A 16,338-nucleotide genomic window follows, 5' to 3' on the forward strand; every position below is an offset into this window, starting at 1 on the left:
CTCACCTCTGCACCCACAGCCCCTTTCTTCATGCTGTGCGGAACATGTTGTCCCAGCCAAGTCTGGGTCCCGAAAAGAGGGGAGATGTCAAGACCAGTGAGATTCAGCAGCCTGCCAGGAGACAGGGCAGCAGTTCAGGCATAATCAAGAGATTTGCTGATCCATCCACTGGCCAGGCAGAAACAGATGTATAACTGTGTACTTGAGTTAGACGATCTGGTCTTGAGCATTGATGAATTACATGAGAGCAAAACTGTCACAGAGGCAATTTTTTTAAAAAAGGGTGGTGTGACATAATCCTCTTTGAATCAAAAAAATATTAACAAGACAAAAAACTAGAAATAGAGATGTCCTTGGGTAATTTGGAGAACTCTATAACCAAATCATTAATTTGTTATATCAATTACAAATAGGGAGCAGAAAGACTAATGGTCCATTGGCTTTGATCATTAAATGTAAAGGAGAGGAAATGTTGGAACAGCTGCATGAGTAATTGGAGTACATCTGGTGCAATGTTTTCCATATTTTGGCAAGCACCATAGAAAAAAATACCTTTGCTTTGGAAGGTCAATAGTAGAGATTCACCACAATGCAACAATGCTTTATTACATTTTAAAGGTGACACAAAGGAGACTATAGTCCCAGAAATGCATTAAGTTAAAGGTGGTTTGCATTGAAGATTTTCTTTTCGATTTGAAAGTGATTAAAACATTCTCTGCTGTGGCGAATCGAGGATGAAAGTGTTCAATTTTAAAATTCTGCCAGGTAATTGGGAAAGTCAAAGGGTCAGCGCAGTGTTAGGAATGTGCATTGCTATCTCACAGAAAGCATTACCACCCAGATAAATTCATCTTTTTGATAGTTGTGATGAACAGATTTCTGCTGGAGAGATACGTCAACGAACAAGGCCATGGGGATGGAGTTGGGTTGCAGATCAACACTGATTTTATTGAACTGCTTTTTCAAGTTTAATGCCATATTCTTGATCTTCTGATGGTCTTACTTTATTTTCATCATTTTGTTGTTGCTCTTGGACAAAATTGGCTAGAAAGAAAACACTTAATCTTTAGTCTGTGTTGTGATCTTCCGAAGATTTGGAAATGCATGCATCTTGAGACCTTAAAAGGACAGTCGATGATGGTGCAACATAAACACAGTTTTTAATGATTACACACATCTGTTCCAATATTGAAGTGCCCTCAAGAAATTGTAAATTCATAAAAAATAGCTTATTTAAACACTCTGGATCTAATGATCTCTGTATTTTTTAAATGTGATGTCAAAGCTACATCCAGAACAGCAACATTGTGATATATAACCTGGAAAGAGAGATTTTAGAGCTTCAAGGACAGCTTTAACTATTAATGATTGAGTAAACATAATTAAAAGTAGAATGACAACTCTGCAAACTACATAGTTGAGGATGAGTTACTTATATTGAATTGTAGAAGATTAATATAATTTTAATTTAATTTAAGTGGTACAGCACTGGGTAACAGGTCATTCTGGGCCATGACCTAATGCTGTCCAAATATACCTATATGCTCAAAGGGACTACAATGGAATTGATATAACTACATCATGAAAGGAAAATAGGAAGATATGGGAAAGGAAATACAGTGCTACAGGTACTCCCTGACTTACAACCATAATTTGGACTGAAGGATTGTATCTCGGAATGGACACAAATCAGAATTTTTCCCATACATGTGGAGCACTGAAAGCAAACTATTTAATCAAATGTTGTATTTGACAAACTATAACAGGAATACAGGGCATGTAAGAATTAAAATGTGTGTAATTTCTTTGTTAGCCGGCGTCCGGGGATTGTTAGGTCTGCTTTGTTCATGAATGAGTGAGACAAACACCAGGCTGAGTCGAAATCAGGGTTCTTTGTTCTTTATTACCGGATTGTAACACTTGCGACCAACAAAGTTAGTCGGAGAATGCATTCTGCCGTTATCAGCAAAATGGTGATTTTTTATACCCTTGGATACATGCTTAGAACATCATCATATCATTACTTGTCCAATGACTAAAACTGTTGCTATCCTTTCCCTGCTAGCTTCCTGCCTCTCAATCCATCAATGTCTCTCTTATCTTGTAAGTACAAGGATGCATTCTGTTACTCCTTAGTACTGGGTGACTCCTTCTCCGGTCCCATCTCATGATGTTTTACCTAACAGTAGTACAAGGACACCTCCCCTTCTTGTTACTGCCCTGTACAGGGTAACTCCCTACACATTCCCATCTCATGATGTTTTACCTTACAATCCCTCCTTTGTCCTCTTTAGAGGACAATCTCGCCCTGACTATGCTACCACCGCGTTACATTAGTTCGCCTATTATTGCCAAGCTCTATACGGGTTCTGTTCACAGGGTAGTTCGGCTGGTGGGCGAGGGCTCCCCCAACCCTCCTTTGCGTACACCCCCCATCCGTCACCCCGATCCCATTGCCCGTTTACAAGTTTCATCCCATTTGCCCCCAAGCAAAAAACTAGCTAACCCCCCGTACATTAGCAAATTCCCAAGTTAACATATGGTCTACAATCTAATTCATAATACTTGTTCTACAATCTGATTAATAATGTTTGTGTTACAATCAATGTTATAATATTTGGGTTACAAGCAAGGTTAAAATTATATGTGTAACAATCTAATTCACAATCCCTCCTTCCCATCACATTCCCCTTCAGACTCCAGATCGATCTCAGCAACTTTCTCCGCCTCCTGTAATGTGAGATAGTCTTGCTCCACAGCCTGCACAGCTTGATATTTCGGAGGCAGTTCATCATGGTCAGCAAAGGCTTTCTCTATGGTCCTCGTGACCAGCGTTCGAATGCATGGAATACAACAACAGCTACAAGTGATAAAAATTGATACAGAAATGAACAAACCCAGCAAAAGTTGTCCTAACAATGTGCTCCATCTCCCAAACACTCCCTGTAACCAGGATAAAACAGGATTGGAGACTCCAGACTGGGCTTTTAATTCTTTCGCCAATGCCCTAAGTTTCGTTAACCCCTTAGTGAGTGATCCATCTGGCCCTGTGTTATTAGAGATAGAAGTGCAGCATAGATCTCCAAACATAGCACACACTCCACCTTTCTCTGCCAGGACCATATCAATCGCTATCCTATTCTGAAGTGTCATAAGGGAAGTTTCTGACAGTTGTTGATGTATTGCCTCAACAACGTCCCTGGTCAAATTTGCAAGGCGCTGGACATTATAGTGAATAAGGTTGATCCTATTAACATTCTTATTTACAGTGATGGGAAATATTGCACTAAAAACAGGAAAGCTTTCAAACCCAGCTGCAATCTCATCGGCTAATTTAAATTCGTCCGGAATATTCCGGGCTTGGCCAATGGCATCAATCCATACCCCATCAGGGTTCCTTCCTCCCGGCCCCAAGAGTCCAACACTCCTCCTTTTCCTCCACAGCCAACTCTCTGTGTGGCGCAATTCTAGGGAATCCTCGTCTCCCTCCTGCCTTTTGACAATCAGCACTGGCGCATTAAGGGTTACTAGAGCACACCGACCATCCCAGTTAGCAGGGAGCCAGTTGTACAGCACTCTTCCTCCACAAAACTCATCTGTGTAGTCATTCAATCTGCTACAAGTCTCCTTAGTTTCAGATTCATTTTTTTTGTTATGGGACCTCAAAATCATCCCCTGTATATGTTCATGATAACCAGTAACCTGTTTGGCTGCCCTGTCAGGCACCCATGTGGCGTTTTCCCTGCTAATAGTAGGTCGTCTACATACTGAATCAGTGTAACATCTTCCGGGAGCTTTAATTTCATTAGGATTTCGCTAAGGGCCTGATTGAACAGTCCTGGACTGTCCTTATAACCCTGAGGTAATCTAGTGTATGTGTACCGATGTGCTTGGTAAGTGAAAGTTAACCAGTCTTGCCATTCCTCAGCTAAATTCAAGCAGCAGAATGCGTTTGCCAGATCAATGACAGTATAGTATTCGTGCTCCGGACTCAGAGCCCTAAGTGCTACATATGGGTCTGGGACTGGTCTCCCGATGGTCTTGGTAGCCAAGTTAATCTCCCGGAGGTCGTGTACCATCCTCCAGTCTTTTCTACCCGGTTTGGGAACAGGCATGATGGGCGTGTACCACATACTGTCAGGTGCCGCCCTTAAAACCGCTGACTCCATTAACCCTTCTATCGTTCCTTTAATACCCTCCTCCTGACTGGGCGACAAGCGGTATTGTTTTCTCCATATTGGTTTCTGCCCGGGGTTGGCCAATTCTAGAAATACCTCTCCTTTTATTACTCCCACATCATAGGGCCCCGTTGTCCATATATGTGGACTCAGATTAGAAAGATATTTGTCTGAGTCTCTGTGATCAATATTTTCTCCTTCTATGGCTCGGTCTCTTTCTACTTTCTCATTCACTACCTGGTCCCATGCTTCAATATTCAGTCTGACAAATTTTCCTCCCTCCGAGGTGGAATATCCCGGGATTTCTGTCTGCCTGTATTCACACCCTATCGCTTCCTTTACCATCGGACCCAGCTGTCGAGCGTGATGATCTTTGGCAATACCCAAGGTCACATGAGGCACACTTTCTACTCCTAAGCAGAACCACTCCATTTGTTCTTCTGTCATGACAACCATAGCAGCTATTCCCTCCTTACCTACAAAGATAAATGGACAATGTATCGTTTCTGTCTTCCCTTCTTTTAGAGAGTCCCACCTCTCCTCATATTCCTGGTCCGGGTGGATGGTGTAGTTTAATGTAACATGCATAGGATCTAGTGGATAATGGTAATCCCCATACCGTGGAATACTGGCCCTCCACTCAAAAAACTGTTTAATCAGCCCTGGGCCTGGTTCATCATACAGTAGCCGACTCCAGAAAATACTAACCTCCACAGAGTCTTCTGAAGCGTTAGATGGGGTCATTACTATAAACTGTCCTCCCCTTCTTATTGTATCCCCTGGGTATGTTAACCGAAGGCCCTTCTCAGAACATTGTATGGTTATTCCTAGTTTGGTAAGAATGTCCCTTGCTAATAAATTAATGGGGCAACTTGGCACAACCAGGACAGGCGTTTTAACCCTTTGTCATCCAAATGTCATGTCGATGTTATCTGTATAGGGCTGTGTTTCCCTTATCCCGGAGAATCCTATTGTAGATAATGTTTTGCCCGAAAATGTGCTCCCTGGGGGTTTTTTAATCACTGTCGTAACTGCTGCCCCTGTGTCAACCATAAATTCAATTTTTTCTCCATTTACCGTCCCCCAAATTTTTGGTGGCTCCCAGGGAGGCGTGATTTTTGATTCTCCAGGGCACCTTCAATAATCAAATTCAGCACCTTCCTCAATATAGTCATTACACTGAGGTGCCTGGACTTGTTGATCACTCTACCACCCCCCGATTCTCTGGGGCCCATCAATATGTCCACCCCTACCCCTTGCTTGTCCTCTTAAGTTTCCTCCTCTTCCCCGATAGCCTCTAATAGAGGGTAATCTTTTTCCCCTTGCTCTCCCAGCCTCCGGACAGTTCCGCTGGTAGTGTCCAGGATTTTGGCAGTACCAGCATACTGCATGTTCCCCTCTATACATTGTACCTAGCTGTCTTTCCCAACCATTTCTTACTTGGGGTCCCGGATTTATCACTGGCCCCATGACCTGTGGGACTATCTGTTGGGCCGCTAATTTAACCCCTATATGTTCTATGGCTCTCACCAATTTATCGGTTGTTTTGTCCACCTCCTTCTGGGACGCACTTTCTGACTTAGCATGCTCTGATTGACGATGTCGTTTGATTGCATGTGTCAGGTGTCTTTTCCACAAATCCTCTGACATTGTCTCTAATCCCACAATGTCCCTTAATTTTGCTTGAACCGTAGCAGGTAGTCCGTTTATTATCCCATTACGAAAGTGAGCCCTTCCTAAGGGGCTGTGGTCGGGTCTTTCTCCAGTCCCTGTTTCCCATAAGTCCCATGCTCGAGTGAAATACTCGTGTGCAGTCTCTCCTTCCTTTAGTTGAAGGGTTACCAAGGCATCCAAACTATAGGGTGTAGGAAATGTTTCTCTAAGTGCTTCCCAAAATTTATTCCAAAGTGGGTTAAATTCTATTTCATCCCCCAATTTACTGCTTCTTACAATTCTCTCTATTTGCTTCAGGGCCCCTTCTGCCTTTAATTTTATCATGATAGTTCTGACATCTGCGAGTGCTAATTGTTCTTGGCAGGTTTCTCGCTCAAAACAAGAAATCCATGGACTAGCCCCATTACTCAACGGAGGTAGTTTTTTCATTAAACTCTCTAAGTCCATTCGTGACCAGGGTACATATTTTTGAGTTCCCCGTCCCGTGATCAGTAATGGGCATTGATATCTCAATTTTGTGGATTTCTGCTCCTTCTTTACTCTTGGCATGCATTTATTTATCCCACCTTGTTCTGACTCTTCTTTGTCACTGTCACTGTCCCTATCAGCTTCCAATGTCTCAGGGTCAAAGGTATATTGGTCACGTTCATCTCTAAGATAATCTTTTCGGCCATAGTTTAGTTGTTTCACATCTTTCTCTTTTGTCCTAACTATGTCCAGGTAGGCATGTCTATTTTTCTCCCTCCCGAGTCTTTTCCTTTTACTTTCCTCCCATGGTGGATCGTATCTCGTTTCCTCATCTGTACTACACTTTTCATCCTTTACTCCTATTACCATTCCTTCAGCTTTAATTTCTCCTGACAGTGTTGTAGTTATCTTTTCCACTTCCTTCAATACACCTACCATTAATTCTTTTTGATCCTCACTGATCTGCCCCAGCACATTAATATCTCTGTTTAAGTTTTTAATGTTATCCTGAACCTTTTTCATGTTCCATTTCTGTATCTCTAACTCCTTTTCTATTTTCTTGGACTCCAGAGGGGTCTCTACATCTATTACTCCCCCTTCTATTTTTATTAAAGGGGCCTGTACCTCGTCTGATGTGTCCCTATTCCCGAGGTTCTTGTCACACCCCAGTGTCTCAATATCTGGATATAAGGGACGTGACTCCAGTATCCCATCTGGGGTGTCAGAGAGAGAGAGAGAGAGAGAGAGAGAGAGAGCATAGCGAGAGAAAGAGATAGAGAGGCAGATACACAGAGCACAAGAGATAGAGAGAGAAAATGCCTTGCACTGGCCCCACTGGGAGAAAAGTCTTCAGATTAACACTTTCGTTTCAAAGGTTTTAAAAGGTTCTCATCCTGTGATCACTGGTCTGGATCAGATTGGGTCTCCCACCACTGGGAACTATCACTCCTTCCTTCCCTCCCACCTCGAGTGAGCTACACGTCAGCCCACAATGTCTGCCCTGATCCCGCAATGGTGGGGGTGCGGGAAAAAGGGAGGGAGAGAGGATAAAACAGGATCCCATTTGATGCGGAGCTGGAATTGTGGGCACAAAATTAAAACCAAATTGTATTTCTCTGCCCTGCCCAACCTGGGGATTTCAGGGCAGCACCGCCACAGATTGGGATTGGGAGGGGGAGTGGGTGAGAGAGGAGGGGGGGAGAAGAGAGAGAGGGGGAGAGAAGAGAGAGGGGGGAGGGTGAAAGGAGGGAGGGAGAGAGCAAACCCGGACACTTCGTGGCTGGAAACTGGAAACAGGCACTTTTCCTTTCCCTTCTGTGTTTTGTTTCTTCCAGCTTATCTAAGCCTCTACGTTTTAAAAATTTTTTTTTTTCTCTCACCTGTCAGGAACATCTCAGTGCCCCCGGGTAACCAACCCCTCTTCCTCCAGCGGTCTACACATTTTCGGAGCATTTTTTGTTTTTCCAATGCCGCATTACTGGTATTTCGCTCCACTAATTCCTGATTAATTTCCTTAATAACTTGGTCAAAAGTCTTAGCAGGCAACTGTACAGCCATAGCTGCGGGACCGCTTTCTAATGCCTGTTTTAATTTAGGTTTTTGTCCGTTTAGGGGATCTATGTCAACGAAAATTGCTTTTAAAAATGTCCCCTTGCAAGCTGGATGACTAATATCTTTTAAAAGAACAGTCTCGAAGTCTTGTCCTCCAATTGACTTCAGACTGTCCTGTATACTCTGATTGCTCGTTTTCCACTCTCTGTTTTCCCAAAGGGGTCTGAAAGTTAAATTACAACTAGAAAACCAAATATTTGGGCTATACTTTTGTCCTGTTTCCCTGTACCAATCTATGAATTTACGTAACTTTATCTCCTTGGTGATGTTGGGAATACCCTCATTTAACTTATCAAAAGTATTTCGAATAAACTGGGTGTCTCTTAGGAGTTTGTCAACTTTTTCATTAATATCTCCTACCTGATCCGGACACAGCTGTCGCAGCCTTCTGTCGTCGTTCTTGTTCACCAGGCAGGCGTCCCTGAGTACTTTTTTTGTTGTCTCAAGGTCTCTAGTGTCTGCAGTGGTATTCCACCACGGCGAATTGGGGAAATAAATTCTTAACTTCTCAAGTGTACAGACATTATCATACCTACCGGACATTTATAAGTCAGTCTCTCAGATACAATTGAGGCCAATAAGCCTGAACCTTTGTTTTCTTTCAAAGCCCAACCTTCACGTGGGAGATTTCTCCTCTTAATAACCAGTTTAGGGCAGAAAACTCAGGTCCTCAATTGTTTATAGACCACCTTCTCACTCTATTGGACTTTGCAACGACACAATAAAGACTTTTAAACTCTAGTAGTTTCTTGCGAAGCACTTAATAAATGTCATTCAAACACCTTAAGGACTTTTATCTTGTCTGTAATCACTTACGTGTTACAATCCTGGCATGCGACCTTCAATTGTGGTCGTCTAATTTGTCCGATCTCCAGTTCTTACTGACAATCATAAAGATTTTAAAAAAAAAAAAAGAGAGAATTTTGTTAAAACAGGCTTCTCTGGACCTTTTTATCAGCCGGCTGAGATGATTGTCAGAAAAAACAGAAACCGTCGTCCAGTGTTCACTCACCCATCACGTCGGGGTCACCAAATTGTTAGGTCTGCTTTGTTCATGAATGAGTGAGACAAACACCAGGCTGAGTCGAAATCAGGGTTCTTTGTTCTTTATTACCGGATTGTAACACTTGCGACCAACAAAGTTAGTCGGAGAATGCATTCTGCCGTTATCAGCAAAATGGTGATTTTTTATACCCTTGGATACATGCTTAGAACATCATCATATCATTACTTGTCCAATGACTAAAACTGTTGCTATCCTTTCCCTGCTAGCTTCCTGCCTCTCAATCCATCAATGTCTCTCTTATCTTGTAAGTACAAGGATGCATTCTGTTACTCCTTAGTACTGGGTGACTCCTTCTCCGGTCCCATCTCATGATGTTTTACCTAACAGTAGTACAAGGACACCTCCCCTTCTTGTTACTGCCCTGTACAGGGTAACTCCCTACACATTCCCATCTCATGATGTTTTACCTTACAGGATCCATTGGCTTGATTCCATTTTTAATTTTTTTTTATATTTAAAACCACAATTATAATTATATTCAATTCAAAAATTATTTCAAAAAGTTATACATGTGTTATATATAACCTTCCCCCACCCCATCCTCCCACCTCCCCACCCCCCCAAAACTCCTAGAGAGAAAAAAGAAAATAGAAAATAAGGAAAGAAGGATGGGAGAATGCCAAGGGAATAGAGCATTTATATTATAAAGTTAATATTGGACATTACCACAAAATGAGGTCTTCAGAGAGTCCATTAAACATACAAATCCACATTTTGTAAATAAGGGAGCCAGATTTTCCAAAATACATTATATTTGTTTCATAAACTGTTAGTAATCTTCTTGAGTGGTATACATCTACGAAGTTCTGCAGGCCGTCTCACCTTCCCTAAATCTGTGTCTGATTTCCAAGTTGTTGCTATATATTTCCTAGAAACTGCTGAGGCAATTTGTACAAATTTATTTTGCTACACAATTAATTTTAATTTCAGTCTTATAACATTAATATTACTCAATAAAAATATCATTGGATCCTGCGGGAGCTTAACCATCATAATTTGTTCCAAAAGGTTACCGACTTCCAAACAAAAATATTTAACTTTAGGACATTGCCATGAAGAATGAAAAAAAAGATCCAATCTCACATCCACACCCAAAACATAAATCTGATATAGCAAGATTTGATTTGTTTAGATTTTGTGGAGTCCAATATAACTCATGCAAAGAATTATATTGAACTAACCTATACTTAACATTTATAATTTTTGTCATATTATTCTTATATAATTCCATCCAATCTTTCTCATTTATTTTTCTATTTAAATCCATTTCCCATCTTAATCTCGCTTTATGCACCCCTATTTTGGTGGATTTCATTTGAATTAAATTATACATTACAGAAATAAACTTATTTACATTATTATTATGAATCAATAATTCCAATTCATTTCTGCTAGGAATTATTATGGGCCCAGAGGACTAAAAACACAGCAGCAATAGAAATTCACCAAGACAAATGGTTCCTTTAACAAAAGTTTATTTTAATTATCTTCAAACATTAAAACAGGATCAAACTTTAACTTTTTACTATTAACTTAACTTAACCTAACTTAACCCCCTTCTAATTCTAAACACACATGTATGTAATATATGTAAGTTCAGAAAAGTTATTTTATTCACAGTCTAATCTCACTTCTCACTCCTCCAAGTTTACTGGTTGCAGGCAATTCTTATAATGTGCACAGAATTTAACATTTATGAATCCGCACCAGGCTTTGGTGCTTGTAAGGTAAATGGTTACCACTCAAGAAGATTCTTGTTAGTTTTCAGAGAGAGATTCGTTGCTCATTGGAGACATGCTGATTCCTTCCGAACAGCCACGTCAGTGTCTTGCAGAAGAAACTCGCCCCATCAGAGTTTTCCAAATGATAACCTCTTTCTTTCAGGTCACCACAGAGTTAATTTTTGATTCCCTTATTTCAAGTGAAACATTAGGCAGCCAGTCATCACCTCTTGTATGGACCACAAGGGCTTTGACAAGGCAGAACTCACAACCCATCTTCAAAATGGGGTTTTTCCACAAGCTTGCCAGCTTGTCCTGTTCCAGTCCCAGCTGCTGCTGCTGAACTGTAGAACTGAACTCTCTCTCTCTCTCTCTCTCTCTCTCTCTCTCTCTCTCTCTCTCTCTCTCTCTCTCTCTCTCTCTCTCTCCCCCCCTCTCTCCTTGCAAAACTACCTTCCCAGAACAGCAAAGTGCACTTTAGACTTAATGTTGCACTGGACCTAATCTTCCACTTCATTCATCTATGGCTTTCCAAAACAATAATCCATTATTCCACCACATGTCCATCTGTGTTGTGAAGTATTTCTGTGTGTTTGTGACCTAGACTAAAAAAACCCACAATTTATCTTCTTTTAAAACATATTTATATGCAATATAAAATGTAACATAATCAATCACAGTATCATTAAATTTGGACCTATTTTGTCAATCAAAAATGCCTTAACTTGATAATAATAAAGGAAAGTATTATTAGGCACATTAAATTTGTTCTTCATTCACTCAAAGTTATAAATCTTCCAGCTTCCAAACAATCTTTATCATCTCAATACCCATCCAAGTCCTCAAAAATTGATTATCTATAGAAAATGAACTATGTCTGTTTTGACAAAGCAGCATTTTCCGTGAAACTAAGCCTGTCATACCAATTTCATCATCGATCTTATTCCATAAATCAATCAAGTTTCAAAATAGGTGTTTTCCTATTTTTTTACCAACAATTTAGAATTCCTTTTATATTTAAAATCCTGTAAATTTATTTCTCTTATTTTACAAAGTTCTATGTTATACCCTTATACCAAGGGTCATGTTATCTAAATTAAACAATACATTAATAAATGTCAATTGAGCAGCTTTATAATAATTCTTAAAATAGAGAAGTTTTAAGCCCCCAATTCAAACTTCCAAGTCAGTTTTTCCAAAGAAACATTCATCATTTTCCCTTTGCATAAAAACTTCCTAACAATCACATTTAAATCTTTACCATTTTTTTTGAGGAATTGATATGGAAATTGACTGAAAAAGATATTGAACTCAAGGAAAAATATTCATCTTAACACAATTTACCCAACCTGCTAAAGTAATAGGTAGGATATTCCACATTCAAATCCTCAGCAATTCTATTAAATAAATGCAAATAATTTAAGTTGTATAATTTTATTTGAAAAATCATTGTCAGCCCAAATATTTAAATATCTAATTCAATCTTCCGTCCACCTACATTTCGTAGCCATTTTAAACTGAATATAGTCACCCTTAACTAAAGGCATAATTTCACTTTTCTCCCAATTAATTTTATACCCAGATATTTCCCCATATTCTTCCAATCTTGTATGAAGTTGAAACAAAGAAGTTATAAGATCAGTCAAATAAACCAAGGCCATCTTTATTCCTGTGCACATGAGCGAGTCTTTGGTTGGTGCATATGCGGTGTGTTCATGTATTGGAGTTCAGTTGGTGAATGCGTGTGAGTTAAACGCCCTGACAATATTGAATTCATGCCCTCAATTCTCATGCATGCATCAACTGAACTCAATACACGGACCCACCTCACTGGCACCAACCAAAGACTCACGCAAGCGCAAAAGAATCAAGATGGCTGCTCCCAGCCTACGGACCCCATACGCTGACTAACAAGGTAAGAATACACATTTTGGCTCTTATATGCCCTGTATCCCTTTTATAGTTTGCCAACTACAACATAAACCAAATAAATTTTATATTTAAAATAAAATTCAGTCACCTGTTCAGATGGAATTAAGTCGTATCGGTGGCAAGTCAGGGATTACCTCTATTGGATTGGATATCTACTAGTAAACAGGCAATAAAAGATCTAGTTTTTACTGTGCTCAGGGATATCGCAAAATGTTAAGCTGCTGTATCAATCAATGCATATGGCTGAGAGTAAGGCTGGAATCCAATGGTATGCCATTTAGACTGCAGTTTGAGGCTTCAGTTCTCTTGAGGTTGCCAAAAAAAATAATGTGGTGGACTAGTAAGGTTTATGTCCACAGAAAACACCACCTTTTGTGGAATAGAAGAGGTAAAGGGTCAGGATGTCAATCATCAAAGTTACTCAGAGGTCAAAATCTAGAAAGCCTTAGAATGGTGGAGTGGATTGGAAATGCTGTAGAGAGTGGGCAATGAGAGAAAGAGCAGAGTCATGAAGGAAGAAGCGGCTTCTCTTGGATAGGCTTGCTCTGGTGAAGCTTAGGGGAGGAGATAGCAGTATGTGGTTGGGACACCAAGGTTGGAGGCATTAATGGAAGGCTTGTGAAAAATGGGGTCTGTCTGCATTACCATGGCCTGTTGCTCAGTGGAGATCCGAGCAAGGTGTTAGGAAGTAGCAGAAGGGTTAGCATTCAGGACCTGTGAGCCAGTATTCAGTTTGTCAGACAATAGCATCTCTTCTTGTCAGCAGGTTTGATGAGAATGTTAGAGTTGGTCAGTAGGTGCTACTACCATGATGAATATTAATACATCTTTTTACATTTATTAGCTGTTTTTCTGCTGCGCAATATTGTCGGCAACAAATTTAGTCCATGGTACTTGGTGTATCTTACTACCTGTGTGGATAGAACAAGAATTTTGGTCCATCTGTATATTAATGACAATAAACTCTCTTTACCCTAATTTCTCTGAATGAATGTGGAATATGCTTAGACACTTGGAATTTATCTTATTTTTAATTCATACCATACTCTAGTTGGAGCAACACAAAAGCTGCAGAGGCTGGAAACATAAGCAGTCACTGAAGTTCTAATTGGAATTTCAATATCTTTGGCTGAGCCCTATGACATATTAATGTGGCAGCAGGAGAGGTTTAGCAAATTAGGTCTGCTTTCTGCTCATCCAGAGCTGGTCATCTACTTGCAGATGGTCATCTCTGACACAGAGTTTCTACTTGAAATATTTCATCTCAAAAACTCTTTCTCAGGACAAATACACTGATACCTCAACTGGTAATCTTGGCTTCAGATACAAAAAGGGCTCATTGTTCTTTAATGAATCTATTCTCCTCTGCCTCTTTATCTCACCCAACACACTTTCTGGTAACTCTCAGTAGGCACTAAAATCTGCGGCTGCTGGGGTCGAGTGTCATGCTCACAAATGCTGGAGGAACTCAGTATTTATAGAAAGTAAAAAGATGTCAGGGTTCTGGGGCCTGATCCCCGGTCATTCCTCCACTTTCCTCTCCTCTCCCGTCCGCCCATCTTTTCATTCAGGCATCTACCCATTTTTCAAGACTCCTATTGACGGGCCCGCCAAGGCCCGAAACATTAACTGCCTTTTACTTCCATGGACCTGCTGAGTTTTTTCGAGCACTTTTGTATATTTCAGGCCTCCTATATTCGTTCCATTTCTCCTCCCACCCCACCAGCACTTCATCACCAATTCTTCCCCCACCTCCCCTTGCTTCCATTCACTGACTGCCCACAAAGTTCACCTATAGTACCCCACTCCCATCTGCCCTTCATCTCACCTTTAATGGTTCCCTACATCAAATTCCATTGCCTTTAGCCTTCTTCATCCTCTTGGCCAGAGGTTCCCAACTTTTTACTTTCCACTCACATACCATTTTAAGTATTCCCTATGCCATAAGTGTTCTGTGATTAGTAAGTGATTGCTTAAGGTGGTATTTGGGTGGAAAGAAAAAGTTTGAAAACCACTGTTTTAATCATTCCAAATTGATTCGTTATGTGCACAGTTTCATAACTCCAAAGGAAATGGGCCAATGACAATTTTTCTCAAGCAAAATATTTCAGTATTAATTGGGTCTAGAGCAGTGATTCTCAACCTTCCCTTCCTACTCATGTACCACCTTAAGCAATCACTTATTAATTCCAGAACACTTATGGCATAGGGAATACTTAAAGTGGTATGTGAGTGGAAAGTAAAAGGTTGGGAACCACTGCTCTAGGCACTATCTCTACCTTCATCATCCCCTCCCCCCACTGATCCATCTGCCTTATTTTTTCCTCAACAGCTTCTACTTACCTATCTCCCACTCAACCCCCTCCCCCTTCACCTACCCAGTTCCATCTGCCTAGATGAGCAGATTAGCGCAACACCTTCAGTGCCAGTGAACAGGACCGGAGTTTGAATCCTATACTGTCTGTAAGAAGTTGGAATGTTCTTTCTGTGTCTGCATGGATTTTCCCCGGGGGGGGGGGTCCTGTTTCCTCCCACCATTTGAAACATACTGGGAACGTAGGTTAATAGGGTGTAAATTAGGCGACACAAACTCGTGGGCCACAATGGCCTGTTACTGTGCTTTAGGTCTAAAATGAAGGAGACCAGCACTTCTGGTTTCAAGAAACATTTCTTTCCAACAGTTATCCGCTCTTGAACTTGTCACGCAATTCATTGTCTGCTCCAACACCACAAAAATACTGTCTGCCCTATCACAAAGTCACTTTTTATTTATAGTACGGTATCTGTGAATATTTATTATCTCATATTTGTATTCATTGTTTTTATAATTCAATTACCCCCTTCCTCAAGCTACCTTCCCTTGCCATTCTGAGGTCTGGTCTCAACCCAAAACATTATTTTCCTTCCACTCACTGAGGTTCCTCAGCCCATTGAAATCCTCCAACAATTTTTCTTACGTTAATGAATCTGAAGCAGCAGTAATAATAGACATAAATAATAGAAATGGGCATAATGAATTGTGTCCCCCCCCCACCACACCCAGTTGAGAAGGAGAAGCAGAGGGGACAGCCTACAGGATAGTGACCACAGCAGCTGTCCAGTGAGGGGGTCAGCGGCTGAGGGACCCATAAAGGCTGCCGGCAACATGCAGTGGGGGACTGCTGGACACTGACCCATGAGAACCAGGTATTGGAGCCAGCATTTGAGAGGGGGTTGAGGGCGAGAAAGGCCTCGGGTGCTGAAGGCTTCCTGATCATATCGGATCTGGAGCTTGGATTGCCAATGAACGAAACAGGGGTCTGTGCGTCTTCAGAGGCTGCAGGAAAATGGGAGGCAAATCCACGGATTTCTGAATCCGTGGATTCAATACTTCTGAAGGGAGTCTCTTTTACTTCTTTTTCTTTCCTCCTGTAAGGGGCGAAGGGCAATATTTAATAGTGACCTTGTCTGCCATACGGCAGGAGAAAGTTAAAGTTACATTTTTAATGTATCAATATGGACAATAAAAGGAACTTTAAACATCCCCAATAATTACGTAAATACCTCTGGCATCTTGTGCCATCGGTTAAAACGATGTGCTAAATGATAACACGTTGATCGTCATATGCATTACAAAATTTACACATGCACCAAAAATCTTACTTGCAGCAGCCAAAGGTTTGATTATTGTCACATATCTTTAAAAGGT

The 16,338-nt window shown here is 40.9% G+C and overlaps 1 protein-coding gene and 1 long non-coding RNA gene across 2 annotated transcripts in view; one reads left to right on the top strand and one right to left on the bottom strand.

Annotated features, from left to right (window-relative positions):
- The window catches only part of prdm5 (PR domain containing 5), a 516,233-nt gene that overhangs the window by 461,955 nt on the left and 37,940 nt on the right, over positions 1 to 16,338 (top strand). The window lies entirely within an intron of this gene.
- On the bottom strand, positions 1,884 to 8,741 carry LOC138758197 (uncharacterized). The gene is made up of 2 exons (XR_011354204.1): positions 8,292 to 8,741; positions 1,884 to 2,860 (listed from the first exon to the last, which is right to left on the bottom strand). It is a non-coding gene; the product is annotated as an uncharacterized lncRNA (long non-coding RNA).

The sequence above is a fragment of the Narcine bancroftii genome, chromosome 3, assembly GCF_036971445.1.
Source record: "Narcine bancroftii isolate sNarBan1 chromosome 3, sNarBan1.hap1, whole genome shotgun sequence".
NCBI lineage: Eukaryota > Metazoa > Chordata > Chondrichthyes > Torpediniformes > Narcinidae > Narcine > Narcine bancroftii.